The sequence below is a fragment of the Narcine bancroftii genome, chromosome 2, assembly GCF_036971445.1.
Source record: "Narcine bancroftii isolate sNarBan1 chromosome 2, sNarBan1.hap1, whole genome shotgun sequence".
Classification (NCBI taxonomy): Eukaryota; Metazoa; Chordata; class Chondrichthyes; order Torpediniformes; family Narcinidae; genus Narcine; species Narcine bancroftii.
Window position 1 is genome coordinate 64,697,046 of NC_091470.1, and position 18,884 is coordinate 64,715,929.

At 41.3% G+C, this 18,884-nt stretch overlaps 1 protein-coding gene across 11 annotated transcripts in view; it reads right to left on the bottom strand.

Annotated features, from left to right (window-relative positions):
• daam1a (dishevelled associated activator of morphogenesis 1a) overlaps positions 1 to 18,884 on the bottom strand; it is a 146,065-nt gene that overhangs the window by 104,653 nt on the left and 22,528 nt on the right. For 6 of the 11 annotated variants that reach the window (XR_011351326.1, XM_069916872.1, XM_069916881.1 and 3 more), the window contains one exon: positions 4,084 to 4,205. The exons of 4 other annotated variants lie outside the window; for them this stretch is intronic. The gene's annotated coding sequence lies outside the window, so the exon portion shown is untranslated. Of the gene's footprint in view, positions 1 to 4,083; positions 4,206 to 12,638; positions 12,662 to 18,884 lie in introns of those variants that run through there. One more of the 11 variants, XM_069916877.1, reaches the window with a different exon arrangement.

The following is an 18,884-nucleotide window of genomic DNA, read 5'->3' on the forward strand; positions in this document are numbered from 1 at the left end:
CTTTTCAGCGGCGGTGACAAGTCTTGTGCGGGCTTTCAAATAAACAGTTGACTCACCTCAGCTTGAGGTTTATTTTAACTTCGCTCCCCTACACACTAACCTTGGGAAGGGGAGCAATACCCTACTTTGTCCTGGTGAAATTCCTGGGAATTCAGGACCTCCTGGCCCTTTCACACAGCAGTGAAATTTCCTGGGAATTCAGGACCTCCTGGCCCTTTCACACAGCAGTAAAAATTTCTGGGAATTTCCTGGGAATTCAGGACCTCCTGGCCCTTTCACACAGCAGTGAAAATTCCTGGGAAGTTCCTGGGAATTCAGAACCTCCTGGCCCTTTCACACAGCAGTGAAAATTCCTGGGAATTCAGAACCTCCTGGCCCTTTCACACAGCAGTGAAAATTCCTGGGAATTTGCCCTCCCCAGAAATTTAGGTCCCCCTCCCCCTCAACCAATGATGCAGGTTCCCCCTCATCCATCGGTTGCTTTCCCAGCCGCCCGATCCACCCCCTCGGGGACCGCGGCACAATGCAGGTTGAATGGCCGACTTCATTTGCCACCACACTGGGAAATATGGCTGCTTGCGGGATTCTGGTTAACAGGGACAGCCATTCATCCCGCATCGTCATGACGGGCCGAAGTGTCCCACTGTTGTCAGGGGGTAAGTATCCTTTAGTTTGAGTTGTAATCGTCTCCATGACACAGCGCTCACGAGGCTTTCCTGCTTGGCCATTTGGCTCTTCACGCCGCAGGGAGAGAGGGTGGTCTGGGAAAATTTCCAGGGCCACGGCCCTGGCTGGGCCCGTTTAAAGTTCTTGGGCTGACCTTTTCATACCACAGATCCACGGGAGAGTTCCCAGGAAAGTTTCTGGGGAATCTCCGTTTTACAATGCGATGGGAAAAGGCCTACTAATTTCATCCACCAATACTACTGCCAACTGTGGCCACTGCACCAGCTTGTTAAAGCCACAACGACCAAGAACCAGCTTCTGTCACAAGATGCAGAACTTCCTCAGCAAGACAGGCAATACCTGTTTGTCGTGGTCATCTAAACCTCAGTACTAGACATTCAATTGCACCTATTGTGATTTGCATTACAATCATGGACTTGATAATGGTTACAATTTGTCGATTCAAAGTTACAGTTTATAAGTAGACCAGCATTGATAAAATCATAAACATTGTATATATTTTGTTTCACTTCACAGTATCACCCCAGAACTTCCATTAACAAACAAAACACCTCATGGGGTGGGAGCATCAGAAGCTTTTATTTAAAAACACTAAAGCCCCTTTCACACTTGCAAGTGATCACAGGAATCAACCGCCAATCGGCCTTTTAAGTGGTAAGTGTGAAAGCAAAATCAGCTCAACGCCAGTGACAGACGACATCATCTCACACAGACGCTGGTGCTGCAATCAGTCCAGTGAGAAAGGGATAACTGCCTTGTGCGAATGAAATGACCCAAGTTTTTGCATGAGTGCAAGAAGAAAAGATTAAAATTCAGGTATAAACTTTGCCATGGGAATGTCATAGGTGAGGAGAGAGAGAGGAATAGCAATAAATAGTGAACAATTTTTAAACAGTGCGGGAAAATTGTTCGTGCTAAAGCGCACAATTTAGAAAGACTGTAGGGGAAAAAGCAATGGCGGACCTGACTTCCCAGAATGTCGTTAATACAGCCAGACATACAGCCCTTTTACCTGCCGCATGGAATTCTGGGATGGTAGGTCCACCATCGCTTTTTCCCATGACATTTATCAATGGTACACGATAACACTACCAACTTTCACAAAATTGTCTTCTATTGCTATTTATTGTTCGCGCTTTCCCACATCGAAATATTGGCACAACAACAAGAGCTGAAAGGCTCATACTGTGCTGTACATAAAGCTTTATGTTATAATTATGCATGAATAATTTTGATCAAATAGAAGATCATAATACATTGATCAGGATTTAGGGCAGGTTCACCATTGCTCAATACATCATGATGTCACCAGTAGAAGGCAGAGCAGTCCTAACCCCGGGGACGGCTCCTTGCAAGTGAAAACATTCAGTGTCCCAGTTAGGAGTGGTCATGTGTAAAAAAACCAAACCTTCATTCCTATCCCAGGACACCGAAGAGCCAATTCTGTGGGATGCAAGTATGAAAGGGGCATAGATTAGCTACCTTTCAGTTCCGACTCCTCCTGGCTATTGTTACAGGGATCCAACACAGGCCCTTGTGGCACCCATTTGAAGAGAACGCAAGCAGGAATGACAACCCAGAAAAACAGGGCACTTCAGGGACACCCTGGATGCATGCCTTCCCCCTGTCTCACAGTGATGGGCATCTAGGTCCTGTGCTTAGGGAGCGCACAAGGCTGGGGTGTGCAAGCCAAGAGAGGGCTCTGGCGCCGATAGATGACCTTGCACTGCCTGCTCACAAACATCGGTTGTGAGGCTGCTCACATTTGCCAGCCAAGCCAGAGAAACCAGGCATACGAGTCGGTGACCAAACAAGTTTCTTTTTCTGCCCTCCCCTCTGACACTGCGGAGCAGCTCCCACAACTCGCAAGTGCTGTCATCACTGGAGTCACTGGGTCCTATTTTCCTGTTCAAATCACCTGTGGATGTGACTTAGGTAAGTTTAACTGTGTTCCCTGACTACCTCATGAGGACCATGCTGATCAGGTCAGACCCTTTCTAACTGCCACATAAGTGAGCAAATTGCCCGGTTAACCCATTTTACATGGCAGTTTGAAAGGGCCTACTCTTGGCTAGACACACAGATTAGCATTGTATGTAGTGCCAGCACAGAGCACATTTCACTCTCTCTGCATTGTGGTTTGAGCCCCAGACACTGCTCCATGCCAGGTCACTACTGTGGATGTTGCTTAGACGGGTCGCAGGTAAGGTTTGCACTTTACTGAAGCTGAGCTGTAGTAGTGCTATTGATCAAATTGCTATACTTGCAGTAGATCCGCACCTCCTGATGATCAGTGGTCCATGAGTGTGTGCTTGCACCTGTGTATAGTGTGTACTAGAGCTACCTCCCGGCGATCAGAGGTCTGGGAGGGTATGTAGAACCCCAGCTTATAGTGTGCGAATGTTTGCATCACCTGTGTGAATTAGTAATTGTGTACGCTCCCACGCTCTTTTATAAATTGTGTGAGTGTGTGTTTTATTCCCGTGACAATTTTCCCATCCTCTTCTATAAATTGTTGTGTTAAATAAAAGTTACATGCAATTACAATCCCTTGTGTCCAGACATTTCTCTGTGAACTCACTGAACCTGTCACTCTTTCTTAAGACAACAAGTAATTATGAATCAATGCACCAATTATCAATTAATTTTAAAATTGGCAAAGATTGAAGCATTAAAAATGTATTCCTACAAATTATTCACCACAGGAGAAAAACACCAAATCAAACAGTTTAACATCTCTTTAAGCATAAACTAGTAATAAAAATGCTAAAAGTTTAGTTCAGCATTTAATAAGGAACATTTGAGGACCAAATGTTAATAGTTCAATTTCTCACAAGAAGGTTAAAAATATCAGATAAAAGAGGAGGAAATTTGAAGTAACAGAATTGCTTCTCACAGAAGGAGGAAAGGGTAAGCAATTTTTGATAAAAATTAAATTTCTGAAGCTAATTTATTGACCTAGAACAACAGTACTCCTTGCATCCAAAGATATGTTTCTGATGGAAATAAATGAATGGGATGATGAACAACCATTGTTGAGAATACAAGGTCCACCTAAGTTGGCTTTGTTTTAAACTTCCAGAATGTGGTTAATAGAAGTTATTGCTGCTATTTGAAACTGCTGAACCAATGCAATTGATATGCATTTTCACATAAACAGCAAACTCATAAATCAAATGTTTTACTGTCAAATGTTTGTGAAGTACTGATTAAAGTATACTGCTAGGTGAAACAAATCAATTTCCCAATGTTCTTCAAATAAGATACTAATTCCTACTCAAATTAAAAATGGAATATGTCAGGAAACTAAAAGCTCGAGATCCAGTTAGAATCAATGAAATGGAAATTGCTACGAGGCTTATCTTCTTGATATTGATTATGCAACATAAAAATTACCTCATCAAAAGATCTTTTCTCCAAAGAAAAGCAGACTTCATGTGGCAAGTGGATTATCTGCTCCACAAATGCTGCCTGACCTGCAGGGAATTTTCAACCTTTTCTGTTCTCATTTCAGATTTCTATAAAACAGTAAAATTCCTGTTATCCGGAACTCAAGCAAACAGCAGCTTCAAGCAAGCAGCAAAAAAAAAACTGAAAATAAATAGGCAAAAGATGAAATATGGAGGTTTTAAATTGGTGCACCAGTCACGCAACACGCATTCTCAAGCAACCAGAAAATTCACTTATCTGGCATCTATCAATCCCCATAGGTGCCAATTACCAGGGGTTTTACTGTAATTATTTTTTACTTTTGCCTTAAAGCATTATTATTGTTTCACTCTTTTTTTTTTCTAATCTGCCCAAGTCCTACAATAAGCCCTTATCTGCCAATACTGCATTCCTCTCATTCTGGCTTTGAACACCATAATACCAGCAAAACTATTGATCAAACTGGGATTCTGCTCATCCCTCTGCTGGCTGTGATGCAACTGGTCTTCTTTCAGAATTCAAATGCCCAGGAACGCAAAAGGTACAATCACAGGCTGACCTCACGTCCGTTGAAAACATCCAAGTAAGTAAGATGCGTCAAAACAGCAAACAACACCATAAGTGACACCAACACCCTGGTTACAACCTCTTCTCACTGCTATCTTTGGATGCAGGGAGTACACCAGATTCAAGAACAGTCTTCCCCCCCCTCCTCCCCCAACAGCTATCAGGCTCTTGGACCTTTCCTTACTTTTCCTTACTGCCCTAATAATAAACTCTCCTATACCACAAACATTTCAACCTCTTTTTTAATTGCAGTTGCTTTCATTTTGCAAAGTAACTGTCCAGCTGCAGCAAGAAAGATCTTGGTGCATTGTACAATCTATATGACAATAAACTCATCATCTTCATCATTTCTCCAGTTCATCTTTTAAGTTGCTCTTTAAAACCCAGTAATTTGACTAGATTTTAGAAACATCCGAATTTCTCCTTCATGGCTCGATGTGAATTTTTGTTTGGTAAAATATACAGTATCTTACAGAATTTTCTTGCTTTAAAAGTACTATTTTTAAATGGAAGCAGTGATTGATGTTATATCCACAACACTATTCTCCATTTTAAATTGTCAATGGCAACAATAAATCATGCAATGAGAAATATCCCAGAAAACAATTCAGCAACAATCTGGGTTCTCCAGTCAACAAAAAAGAAAATCTAAATTTAATGCAAAAAAAGTCCTTGAGAAATTCAGCAGGTCACACAGCATCTATGGGAAGCAAAGAGTAACCACCATTTTGGGTCTGCTCTTTGTCAATGTATGAGAAAAAAAGCAGCAGACACGTGAATAAAAAGGTTGGGAGATGAGAGGAAGGAAGAAGGGCCAGGAGGAAGAGCACAGCTCAAAGGGCAAGAGGTGGATATGGGTGGGAGGGCAGAAGAGGGGAAAAAAGCTGGGAAACAATAGGGGGAGAGGATAGTTCTCTGAATGGACAGGGAAGGGGGTGGGGAACAGAAGGATAGGGAAAGAGAGAGAGACAAACAGACAGGGAGGGGCTCAACGGAAACTGGAGGTCAATCTTAACGCTATCTGCTTGGAGACAGAATAGTAGGTGGCTGTTCCTCCAACTTACGGGTAGGCTCCGTTTGACAGTGCCTCAAGCCAAGGACATACAGATTGGCGTAGGAATGGGGCACAGAAATGAAATGGTTGGCTACAGGGAGGTCCTGCTATTGCAGTGGACAGAGTGGTGCTCACTGAAATGAACAGCCAGTTTGCATCCGGTCTCTCCGATGTAGAAGAGTCCACAACGGTAGCACCAAATGTAGTAAATTAAGGATTGCAACATTATCATTTTGAATTCTTTGTTTTCAAAACACCAACTCATTTATTTTCTTCAGAGTACATGTCACCAACAACCAGTCCTGGTCTCAGTGCAATGATGATATAACTAAGAAAGCACACCAGAAACTTTCTTAAAATCCTGAGAAAATCTGGCATCTCTCCAAGGTCTCACACCATGGAATGTATCACAACTCAGGCCATCACAAAAACCAACTTCCACTCCATCGACTCCATCTCACTGTCTATGGAGAGCTGTTCAAATATTTCAGGTCATCCCAACATAGACATATTTTCATCTCTCTTCGATCAGGAACATATTACATGTGCTTGAGAATGCCAACCTCTAGATCCAAGGACCATTTCTTTCCGGTTTTCAGATTCTTGTCTCACACTGGCAAAATATAATGCCCTCACACTGCTTTTTAATTGTACAAGTGTTTCCCGACTTGAGACCTATGCGACTTGCGTCCATCCACACGAGACCAAATAATGTTTTAAAAATATAAAGAAAACATAAAATTTACAAGGATCATGTTGAATTTGACGAACTATAACAGGGATTCAGGACATGCAAGAGCCAAAATGTGCTTACTTACCTTGTTAAGGGGTCAGTAGCCAGGGAGCGGCCACCTTGAGCATACGCCTTTGGTTGGTGCATGCGTGGTGGGTTCTTGTATTGGAGTTCGGTTGGCACACACATGAAAGTTAAGAGTGCAAATTCAATATTGTTAGGGCATTTAACTCCCACGGATGCGCCAACCAAACTCTAATACATGAACCAACAGTGCTTGCGCCAACCAAAGAAACACGCGTGCGCACAGGAATCAAGATGGCCACACACAGCCCATGGACCCCGGGATGCCGACTAACAAGGAAAGCATTGACCAGAATGTGGAAAGATTCCCCGAGGTCAATTGACAAATAAAGGAAACTTTAAGTTGTTATCGTCAAATCTTTGATGAAAAAATACTTGATTAAAAAGTTTACTTTAAGGCTGTGGTACTCCACGCCCACAGGCTAAATTCCGATTTATGTCCATTTTGAGATACGACTGATCCTTCGGTCCCAATTACGGTCGAAAGTTGGGGAGTACCTGTACTTTGCTCTACACCCTGCACTATATTTTTGAACTTTTGCCTGGATACCACACAAAACAAAGTCTTTTGCCCTATCATGGTACACATGGGAATTTTTAAAAGAACTCATTTTCTTAAATAAAGCCCTATTAACATTAAAACATTATTGCAACTCAGAAAAATGGAATGTAGTGTTATTGTTTTTACAACTGAATGCAGATACAATTTGGTCAGTAGAGCAGTGTCTGTGGAAACAAAAAGTGTGATCGATGTTTTGGCTCAAGAGCCTTCATCAGGTCTGAAAGGGAACAGGAAGGATTGTCAGTATACAGCAGTGCGTATTTGCGGGGGGGGGGGGTGTGGGAAATCAGATGTTGGTAGATAATAGGTGGAGTCAGATAGAGAGGGGAGAGATGGACAAGATGCTCTGACAAAATTTCTTTCTTTGGCTTGGCTTCGCGGACGAAGATTTATGGAGGGGTAATGTCCACGTCAGCTGCAGGCTCGTTTGTGGCTGACAAGTCCGATGCGGGCCAGGCAGGCGCGGTTGCAGGGGAAAATTGGTGGGTTGGGGTTGGGTGTTGGGTTTTTCCTCCTTTGCCTTTTGTCAGTGAGGTGGGCTCTGCGGTCTTCTTCAAAGGAGGTTGCTGCCCGCCAAACTGTGAGGCGCCAAGATGCACAAAATTTAAGGTTTCTTTAAATTCAGCCAATAGTAAATTACATCATAACAAAGATTAAATGTCAAGACATTAGATGGAGAACTTCTTGCTGCTGCCTTTGTTCTTCAGGTTAAAATTAATTGGTCCTTTTTCCCACTATTCTACTTGGCTGCAACTCTAATATATTCAAATATTTTCAATATAATTGATTGTAAACTACAGCACAGGACCTTTCTGTGTTGCACCACACTTGAAATATTCAGTAATCTTTTCATGTTTTATTTGACTAGTAATTTGTTGTGGACCTGGATTGGATATTTGATATTGTAAAGTAAACGTTATTTATAGCTATCCTGCTCTATCTAATAAATTTACATTATTGTAACTCAAAAATGAATAGGAGCTGGAAATTCATGTAACTACACCTCCTAGTTTGTCACTCTCCAGAAGTACAGAAGTGACTGGCTAAATAACCTGGGATCACCATCAACATCCAGGTTTATCTGCCGGCGACAGAAATGTTTTTTCATAAATACTGCCAGTTATGGAGAGTAAAACTACTCTAGTAGCTCCTGTCCTGTTACTAGTATCCCCTTTGCACTAACTAGGAAAAAGGAAGCTTTGTATACATCAAACAGGCCACATTAAAGCTGCTAATAAAATGCACTATTTCACAGAGCTCCTGGCAGCCATTTCCTTGTGCACAGAAAACCACATAGCCACATCTGCTGCCAGCCTGTGAATAGCATGTGGTCAAATGCAACTGCATCAATGGGATGCTACATTCACTTCTTCCATCGACCTTTAGAATCTCTTCACAGCAAGAAATTTACAGCTCCAAATATTGAATGCTCAGTATGAGGCATTTTGTCTGGGAAAAGAAAAACACATTAGAAGTATTGCCTGGAGGTGTCTTTGCTCCAAATCAAATTTAGTAATTCAGTAAATGTTGAGCAAGTGACCAGACAAGTAGAAGACTCAGCAAGATTCAACTTGATTGCATTCCCATGAGGAAAAGAAATATATATATTCTTCTACTGTCCCTGAATCAATGTTTTAGGGCTGTATAAGGATACAGTACAACATATCTGAAGAGCATCATTTGCTTTTCCTAATAATTGTGTCAATAAGTTTCAGCGTATATGTAAACATGGTGGGGAGCTGGCTGATGGAGGACCTCAGTTTTCTTCAGGCACACTTCCAGGCCAAACACTTTGGCAGTTTCCGCAAAGCAGGACGTCAAGCGCTGAAGAGCTGGCTCTGAATGGGCAACTAAAGCGGCATCGTCTGCAAAGAGTAGTTCACGGACAAATTTCTCTTGTGTCTTGGTGTGAGCTTGCAGGCGCCTCAGATTGAAGAGACTGCCATCCGTGCGCTACAGGATGTAAACAGCGTCTTCATTGTTGGGGTCTTTCATGGCTTGGTTCAGCATCATGCTGAAGAAGATTGAAAAGAGAGTTGGTGCGAGAACACAGCCTTGCTTCACGCCATTGTTAATGGCGAAGGGTTCAAAGCGCTCGTTGCTGTATCTGACCCGACCTTGTTGGTTTTCGTGCAGTTGGATAATCATGTTGAGGAACTTTGGGGGACATCCGATGCGCTCTAGTATTTGCCAAAGCCCTTTCCTGCTCACGGTGTCGAAGGCTTTGGTGAGGTCAACAAAGGTGATGTAGAGTCCAGCCAGCTCCCATGACTACCAGCCCCCCCACATCTCCATCGGGCACACAAAACTCAAAACGGTCAACCAGTTTACCTATCTCGGCTGCACCATTTCATCAGATGCAAGGATTGACAATGAGATAGACAACAGACTCGCCAAGGCAAATAGCGCCTTTGGAAGACTACACAAAAGAGTCTGGAAAAACAACCAACTGAAAAACCTCACAAAGATAAGCGTATACAGAGCCGTTGTCATACCCACACTCCTGTTCGGCTCCGAATCATGGGTCCTCTACCGGCATCACCTACGGCTCCTAGAACGCTTCCACCAGCGTTGTCTCCGCTCCATCCTCAACATCCATTGGAACGCTTTCATCCCTAACGTCGAAGTACTCGAGATGGCAGAGGTCGACAGCATCGAGTCCACGCTGCTGAAGATCCAGCTGCGCTGGGTGGGTCACATCTCCAGAATGGAGGACCATCGCCTTCCCAAGATCGTGTTATATGGCGAGCTCTCCACTGGCCACTGTGACAGAGGTGCACCAAAGAAAAGGTACAAGGACTGCCTAAAGAAATCTCTTGGTGCCTGCCACATTGACCACCGCCAGTAGGCTGATATCGCCCCAAACCGTGCATCTTGGCGCCTCACAGTTTGGCGGGCAGCAACCTCCTTTGAAGAAGACCGCAGAGCCCACCTCATTGACAAAAGGCAAAGGAGGAAAAACCCAACACCCAACCCCAACCAACCAATTTTCCCCTGCAGCCGCTGCAACCGTGTCTGCCTGTCCCGCATCGGACTTGTCAGCCACAAACGAGCCTGCAGCTGACGTGGACTTTTACCCCCTCCATAAATCTTCGTCCGCGAAGCCAAGCCAAAGAAGAGAAGATATGTAAACAAACCTAACATGCTATTAATCCTGTACCATGCCTCATGCACAATAACCCACTTGTTTCCCTTCAAAAATAATAATAATTGATCAAGATCCTTATAGCTTCTCAAATTTTAATAATTCTATTAACCTTATTGGTATGTCTGGCATATCTATATTGTTCCAAGAGTAAACAGTCATACTGTTTTTCTATCTTAAATTTCTATAATTAACTTTTAACAATTTATTGACAAAACCTGATCCAATAATTCTATCTATTGCATTAGACTAATTTTGCAACTATTACTTTGGGAATGTAAAGTTAATTTCCAATGTCAAATGTCTTTATCAGGAATTCCATATGAAACTGAGAACCGAATTGTGACGAGGCCAAAGAGGGCAGAATGCAAACACAACTGGGGTGGGGCGGGAGGGTGGGATGGAAATCAGCAAAGATTTTCCAATCAACAAAAACCTGCAGTGTGTTCAGCTGCCTAACAACAAAATGGCTTACAAAGAGAACGCAACCCCAAAAAAACAAACATTTGCTGCAGCCATAATGCAATAAATGTATCCTGCATTGAATTACTGTAAACCAAACCCCAATTTTAAGATCATAGTACACAACCTCCCCCAAAAACATCCTTGAAATCTTCGAAAAACTAATATGAAATGTTACAAAATAAAAGCTGTAAGACCAGGAATGAGATGCAGACCCAATCCATAAAAAATCTGTTTAAAAACTTGTAATCCAAAGTAATACAAAGTTGTTTTGTCGAGACCTCATAACATGATGACTTTGATCAAAGTCATTGTAGTGAAGATGTGAGAAGAAATGAACATCTGCAACTACTTTTCTATTTCTATTCAACCATTCTCTTTGTTAATCCAAAAGACCAAACCTTCAAATTTATCCAAAATGAACATTAATAAGGAATCAACAATTGCCCTGCAATATAGTAAGAAAATGATCACAAAGGTAAAGAAATCCAAGATCTGGTTAAATTGTGATTATTTACCTAAAGGTACAATATAAAATGTTGACACTAAAAGCTGACAAACTGTAGATAGGTAGACATGCAGAACACAGCTCCAATTCCAAACAATCTGGTCTTCATTCCTTTCCCGTAAACTGCCATTGACCAATTCAAATATTTGTTCTTTCATATGCATTAATAGCCTGGCTCTATGAATAATATCTTGACTCTTCGCCCTTTCAATGCTACCATCTGATGAACTAATTATTAAGTCTCACTCAAACGATATTTTGTTTTTCAATGAAGGAAGCACATAGAACTTACGAAGCTTTTCTGAACCCTATTAAATGCAGGACTCAATATGTCCTTTGCACAATCCAGCATCACTGATCAATGGCTATAATACATTATACAGTTTAGTGGCCTAACATCTCAACCAGAAAGAACCCAGGTCCAAACACAGACATCATTCTGGCAGGTCCTGTATTTTGATTTTCAGGTACAATATGAGCAGCTGGAGCAACTCAGCGGGTCAGGCATGGGTAGAAATTGTCAGTCAATGTTTCAAAGCAAGTCCTTTTATGGAATCTGAAGTAGGAAGGCATGATATCAAGTACAAAAGAGACTGTGAGAGATGGGGGGTGGGGGGGGGGGAAGAGTTGGGAACAGACTAAGAAGTAATAGGATACTGGATAGAAAGTGGAAGAAGTGGAGAGACCTGGTGGGGGTGGTGGGGGGGGAGGAAGAAGAGCAGGCTATTAAAAAAAAGCAAGAAATGAGCATTGGCAAAGAAGAGATGAAAAGAGTGGAAACAGACAAAGGTAGGGTGTTACCTAAAATGAGAAAAATTGATAATGCCATTGGGTTTAAGGCTGTCCAGATGGAAGGTGGTGTTCCTCAAATTTAAATTTGGCCACCCCGACAATGAATGAGGCCGAGAACAAAAAATGTCTATGTGGGAAATGGTAAAGGGAATTGAAACAGTTGCTTGCCCATGTGTGCATAAATTATTACTCAGTTCAACATGCCTTCTTCCTCCATCATTTACTTTTTTTTGGGTATTTATAAAATTGCAGCATTCCGGACATTGAGAAAGACACACTAAAAAGACTATGGTCCATTATGAAAGTCTCCTCGAGGGAGTAATTTGCCACCTAGAAGGGAGGACATTTGATCCATGGTATCTATTATCAGTACAGCTTTAAATCAGTTAACTTTAATCTAAAAAACTATTTCACTTTGATCCCAAAACATCACTGGTTTAAGTGTATGCAAACTATCTGAAATATCAAGAACTTGTAGACTGCTTCAATTTACTTTCAAGAACATTTGCACCTAATGCATTAAAGCACTGAATCACCATCCTTGCTTTATGTTCTTATGAATTAAGCATTCTATACATCTTTTAGAAATTATTCAATTCAGTTGACACTTCAGACCTATATTTGTTTTCTGTTGGGTAGGCACTCTCGACAGCATCTTGACGGAAGGCTATTAAAAAAAAACGATTGTTTAAGGACAACTTCACGACATAGAACAATTTTATGAAGACCAGACATATTCAACTCCATCGACATCATTAATTACAAATAAAATAACCATTCGTGAGCAGTAAAGATTTAAAATGTTCTAAATATATTTCACAGCCACTCGAAGCTGTGTGAGTGCACACATGTTCAGTAACCAGTGCAAAGAAAATTAATGTGCACACAAAAGGTTAGTTACCTAATTAATGTAGTCATTAATAATTATACTTATTGAAAATAATCTCTTAGTTAACGGTTTCTGTTAACTAGTTAGTCGGTTTTTCGAATACCACATTTGCACATCACTGATTTATGTCACCTCACCTTTTCTGCTCCACGCAAGAAAAAAAATTAAATCCAAACTGATTTCAAACGGTGGCATTTGTACTTCAAATGAACAATTTTGCGAACTTGCAAAGTTGATGCACCTTATGGGAACCTTTCTTACATCTAGTGTGGACTATGAGCAAGGTTTTTGCCTGCTGAATCAACTCAAAAACAAGTTGAGAAACCGTTTAGGTGAATGTCATTTGGATATTCTAATGAAAATTAAAAGCTATCAATTGAATGGAAGTTCTATCAGTCTAGATAGAGTTTACAAAGAATGAGTAAGTACCAAAGACAGGAGAAAGAAAAAAAATAACTGATTGACTTAAATGTGTTTGCTATTCTGTGCAATTTTATGCCAAATATTTTGTAAACCTACATAAGCTGTGTGCTGTGTGTGAAAATTTTCACATTCAACATTTGGACAGTTTGTCAACTAGTTTTGTAATTGAATGAGTTTTGATTTAACCATTTCCAGCAACTTTAATAATAATAATCATCTGTAACTGTTATTAATTTATTTAGACATTGCATCACAGGAAAATAAAATACTCATTGAGGTTTTATTGAATGGAACAACCAACTCAACAAAGTAGTTCAAAGTACAGAATAAAATCTTAACTAAATCCATTACTTTGTAGAATGCAGTCATGCTTGTATTATATTAAAACGCCAATACAGTTTTATCAGCCATGAGAGCGAATTTCAAGTTTACATTTGCACATACTTTGGTTACAGGAAAATAAATGTGCACAACGCAAGATTTTTGCACCTGTTGACTCCTAAAAATTAGAGGGAACATTGCCCACAGCCTATGCAATCCCCTCAAGTCTGGTGTGCAAGTGTGAACCCTCTACTTCATGCTCTGGAGCTAAACCAAAAAAATCTGCAGACTCTGTGGTCAGGGCACAAAAGTGCTGTGGGGAAATTCAGCAGGTCACACAGCATCTCCAGAAAGCAAAAGCGCACGATGTTTCAGGCCTGAGAATTTTTTCAGGAGTGCCGAAAATCAGGCAGACACCAGAATAACAATGTGGTAGAGGGGAAAGGACATGGCCTAACAGGTAAAAGATGGATACAGGCGGAGGGTGAAATAAGTTGAGGAGCAATTGGGGGAGAAGGCGGAGGACGAAGAAAGATAGTTATCTAATAGCTCTCCTTTGGACAACGTTGTTTCAACTACTGTGCAAGTTTTAAATATTGCAGAACTAAGCAATAAAAAGGTAATATTGCAATAATATCAAAATCAGACAGAAAAAGTCAGAATTCACTGGCCATTCAATTTTAGACGGAGCCAAGATGACAAAAGTAATTCCCTCAATGACGGAACTTCCTGACAAAAAGGAAACCATGTCAACTTTCTACAGGAGCTCTATCGAGAGTGTCCTGACTGGCTGCATCACAATGGAGTATGGTTTCTATGGAGAATTGGATTCGAGGTCTATCTACAGGACCATAAGAGTGGCAAAAAGGATCACAGGAGTCTCCCTTCCCCTAGGGTTGGTGCCGGGGTGGGGGGATTCGCGGGCATGGACTCCCCTAATGAGGTGCTGTGCCCTTGTGCCCATCACCCATTGTCAGCCCCGCCCTCGGGCACATCACTAGTATACGTCATGTGTCACTAGCGTCTAGATTGTCGCATGCTAGCGACTCTCCACCTGCCCCTGGCTGCGTCCGTCGACACAAGTAGGTTCCACGCATCCGATAGCACCCCTTCCATTCCCCTCCCCATCAGCACAGTCGTCAGCAAAACCCCCCCACCCCCACAAGCGAATTCTCGAGCACTGAAATGTGCCCACCTCTAACATTCCAATGACCCCCCCCCCCTCAAACATTCATTCTGGCGTCAACCCTGCCTCCCCCCACCCCCACCCCCCATTGACATGATCGAGCAGGATTGTTGACTGAAGAAGGCGTGCAAAATCATTGAGGATCCCTTCTACCCCCTCATACAGCATCTTTTAGCTGCTGTCAGGGAAGATACAGGAGTATCTGGCCAACATCACCAGGCTGAGAAACAGCTTCTTCCCATAGGCAGTGAGAATAGTGATTGACTAATGGTACTGTTCACACTAACCATCTGAGACTCTACTATTTATTAAACAATTATCTATTTTATATTATACACATTTGTCCTACATATATATTGCTTATCTGCATGTATGTTAATGTCTGGTTGTGTTATCACATGCTTTGCACCAAAGACCAGTGAATGCTGTTTCATCGGGTTGTACTTGTGCACTTAGATGATAAATAAACTTGAACTTGATCTCCATGCTGCTACAGCCCTAACAAGTCAATAAATGTTTAACAAGTTATTATTTCATTAACTTTCCTTTTGGGCAGAAAAAGCTGAATGTGTTCAATAGAGAAACTTAATTATTTATTTGAGTTCATGTGGTAAAGAATTTTCAAATGAGCAACATCAGGTAATGATAAGAGAGCAGAGGAAAAAAAATTTTGGGAAAGGGAATTTGAAATATTAGCAGTGTTCCCAAATTATTCTGTCTGTTAAAGACCACAATCAACCTGTGCATTCCAGACATAAAAAGGGGAAGACATTTTTTAATTCCTACGGTTGTTTTCTCAGCAGTTACATTAAGTGCATTTCTCAGTTTTGTTAATTTTACTCACGTATCTCATCTTACTGCCATATTTGCATCCTTCTTAAAGATTAAATTTGTGTCCTTTTTTCTGTTGTTTCATGTCACGCATAAATGCCATTAATTTGAATATCACCAATTTAACTCCAGTATCTCATCTCCCCCAATTCTGATGAAAAATAATTTAAATGAAACTGCTTCTGTTTTTTCCTGGCACATCATATTTTGTTTACAGTTCTTTGAATTTAGGTATCTGTCAGCTTTAATTTACCAGTACTTTATAACTTTGAAATTAATTCACAAAGGCTTATCAAGGTCAGCTGCATCCTTCTTGTGCATACTGCAAAAATGCTATTTATAAATGAATGATATTTCCTTTGACCTAAACTCCATGGCTTCGTTCAAGGTTTAGTTTATTGAGTGCATGACAATAAAGGTTGACTTAAAATCTATCAACGTTAACTCCATGAACCTTTTCTAATACTGCCTGCAATCAGATCCAAAAAAACAATAATTGAGACACAAACCTTTCATCACATCCACCACCTGCAATTTAAGCTGTCATCCTCATATCTGATTACATTTGATGGTTCAAAACACAACTACAGACCTTTCCAAGTTAACAAGTATGTTCTTTAATATCTCTGCCCTTGAGACTCCACAAGAATCTCTAACATTCATGGATTTTGAAGCCACCTCCTTGTTTTGCCCAATCATCATCACCCATGCCACCTTATCACCACTTCAAATTCCAAAGGGCAAATGACTTATCCTAGTCCGCTCATATTGATGCAATGGACAGCTCCTCTTACTTCCTCAGAAGCCTGAGGAAGTTTGGCATGTCACCTGCATTCCCTTTGCGACTTCTACGAGTGCACCATTTAGAGCATCTTATCAGGGTGCACAGCATGGGAAATGCTCCCCTCAAGAACCGCAGCATGGCTTCGGTCACCACATACACCCCATTCCCCTCCATCAGCTCTACGTACAACTCCCCAACTTTGGAAAAGCAGCTAACATATTAAAAGACTCATTCCTCTCCCCCCCCCCCCCCCCACCCATTGCGCTCTCTTCACCAGCATCCTCCCATCAGCGACATTCACAGGATGAAAGCACCAGGTTCAAAAGGCTTTTGCTTCTCGCTGTTAGACTTCTGACCAAACCTCAATTATGTTGCCTTTGCTCCCTACCAAATTATCTTTCTCTGGATCTCAGTTTTTTTTTTATACTGCATGTTACTTGTGGCATTTTATGTTACGTCGAATTAGTCTGCTCGCAAAACAACCTCCATCACTGCACCTTTGATACTTGTGTCAATAAACATGAACTGGAACTTTAGATTTTGTATTGATGGTCATAAACTGATACAGCTGGTACTCCATAAAAGCTCCAGAGTTTTCTGGATCAAGTGTAGCATAAAAGTCAACTGTAGCAAAGGCAGAAATGCCAAAAACAAAGATAAATACAACCCAAGAGAACTTCCAGTACTTCAGGAAGCAAATCAAGGGTAGAGCATAAAAGTGAGAGTCATGATGTCCCATCCCCCAAGGAATGGACAAGCTCGATAAATTCTGCAAGAAGTCGCTTCAAGGTGCTCGAGAAACATACACCTACTGAGCACTCTTCAATGCAAATGCAAGAAACTATAATATGCTAAAGCCTCAAATTTCAAAATATGAGATTTTACCAGATGACATCTTTAGAAATCCATCCTCACAAGCTAGTGCAGTAAGAAAGACAATTCTGATGCCTTGACCAGATTGTAATGAAGGGATTTCTTCAACGGCAAAATCTGTCATCATTCATCTAATGATTTTTTTTATATCTTCAGCATTCATACACATAAAAAGGTGACAAGGTTGGCGAGGCGGTTAGTGCCACGCCTTTACAGCGCCAGCAATCGGGACCGGGGTTCGAATCCTATGCTGTCCTCCCTGTGACTGCGTGGGTTTTCCCCAGGAGCTCCGGTGTCCTACCACCATTCAAAACATACTGCAGGTGTAGGTAAATAGGGTGTAAATTTGGTGGTGTGGGCTGAAATGACCTGTTACGGTGCTGTAAGCTAAATTTAAAATTTAAAAGGTGAGTTCATATAGCCCGAGACATGCTCTGCCATTCAATAGAGCTTAGTGATTAATTTCACTTAACCATCTTTGTTTCATTTCCTCAATATTTATTTTAGTTAAACTACCATCTTCATACCAAATTTCTACCACACTCTACACATTTCTGAAGCTTTTCTCCTGAAAAATTTAAATCTACATTCAAAAAGGCACAAAAGTGCAGATCCTGGAGAGGCAAAATAAAACCATTAAGTGCTGTATGATCCACTGGGCATTGGAGGGAGGTGGTACTTCAGTTCTAATTAAAGGTCATCAACCTGAATCATTACCTTTGAATCTAAGTCTTTTGAGGGAGCTCTTGAAAGCTTTCAATCAAAAGGGATTAAAACCCTAATCCATGTAATATTTACAGTACTTGTAAGGCCAATAATGTAACATCCATGAAATGTTACTTATGCAGAACCAACAATTTTTTTGGACTCTGAAGGTTAGTGCTATTATCAAATTAGCTTTAATTTATAAAGAATATTACACATTAATGTAAGTATTATTTCAGTGAACTCAGCAAGTTTAAGGGGAGTAGGACCCAGTAGGTGGTAGCTACACACCCTACGATCCCTTGGAGACATTCAAATGATCTGTGGCTGTATAAAACCACCTGGTTGAAGTCAGTTCTCTTGTTCTGAAGTCCAGCCTTTTTCATTACTTTCAAATCAGATTTTCTGAATATAATATTTTAAATATTTATGCAAATATGGAACCCAAGTCCCTTTGGATCTCTGTTGTTTCCACGCTTTCCACTATTTACAAAGTGCCGAGTTCTATCTTTTCTTTTTGGCATGGCTTCTTGCTGTTGGTCCTCTTCTTCTGGGCTAGTCATCTGTTGGGCTTCCTGTTGCTGTCCTTCTTTCCTATCACTTCCTTTCCTCTTCTTCCAGCTGAGAGCCCTACTGTCGGGCATCTCTCAGCTGGTCGCGCTGTGTAAGTTCACTCGTCGGCTGGGCCCCCCTCCCTTCGGTGTTTTCTTTTTCCTTAGTGGGCGCATTGCGCATGCGCAATTCCTCACACATGGTGTGCTATCTTTTTGAATTCCGAAGTACATGACCTCACATTTGCTGACAGCAAAATTAATTTTCCAAAATTTTGGTTTACTTAATCTCTTCGCA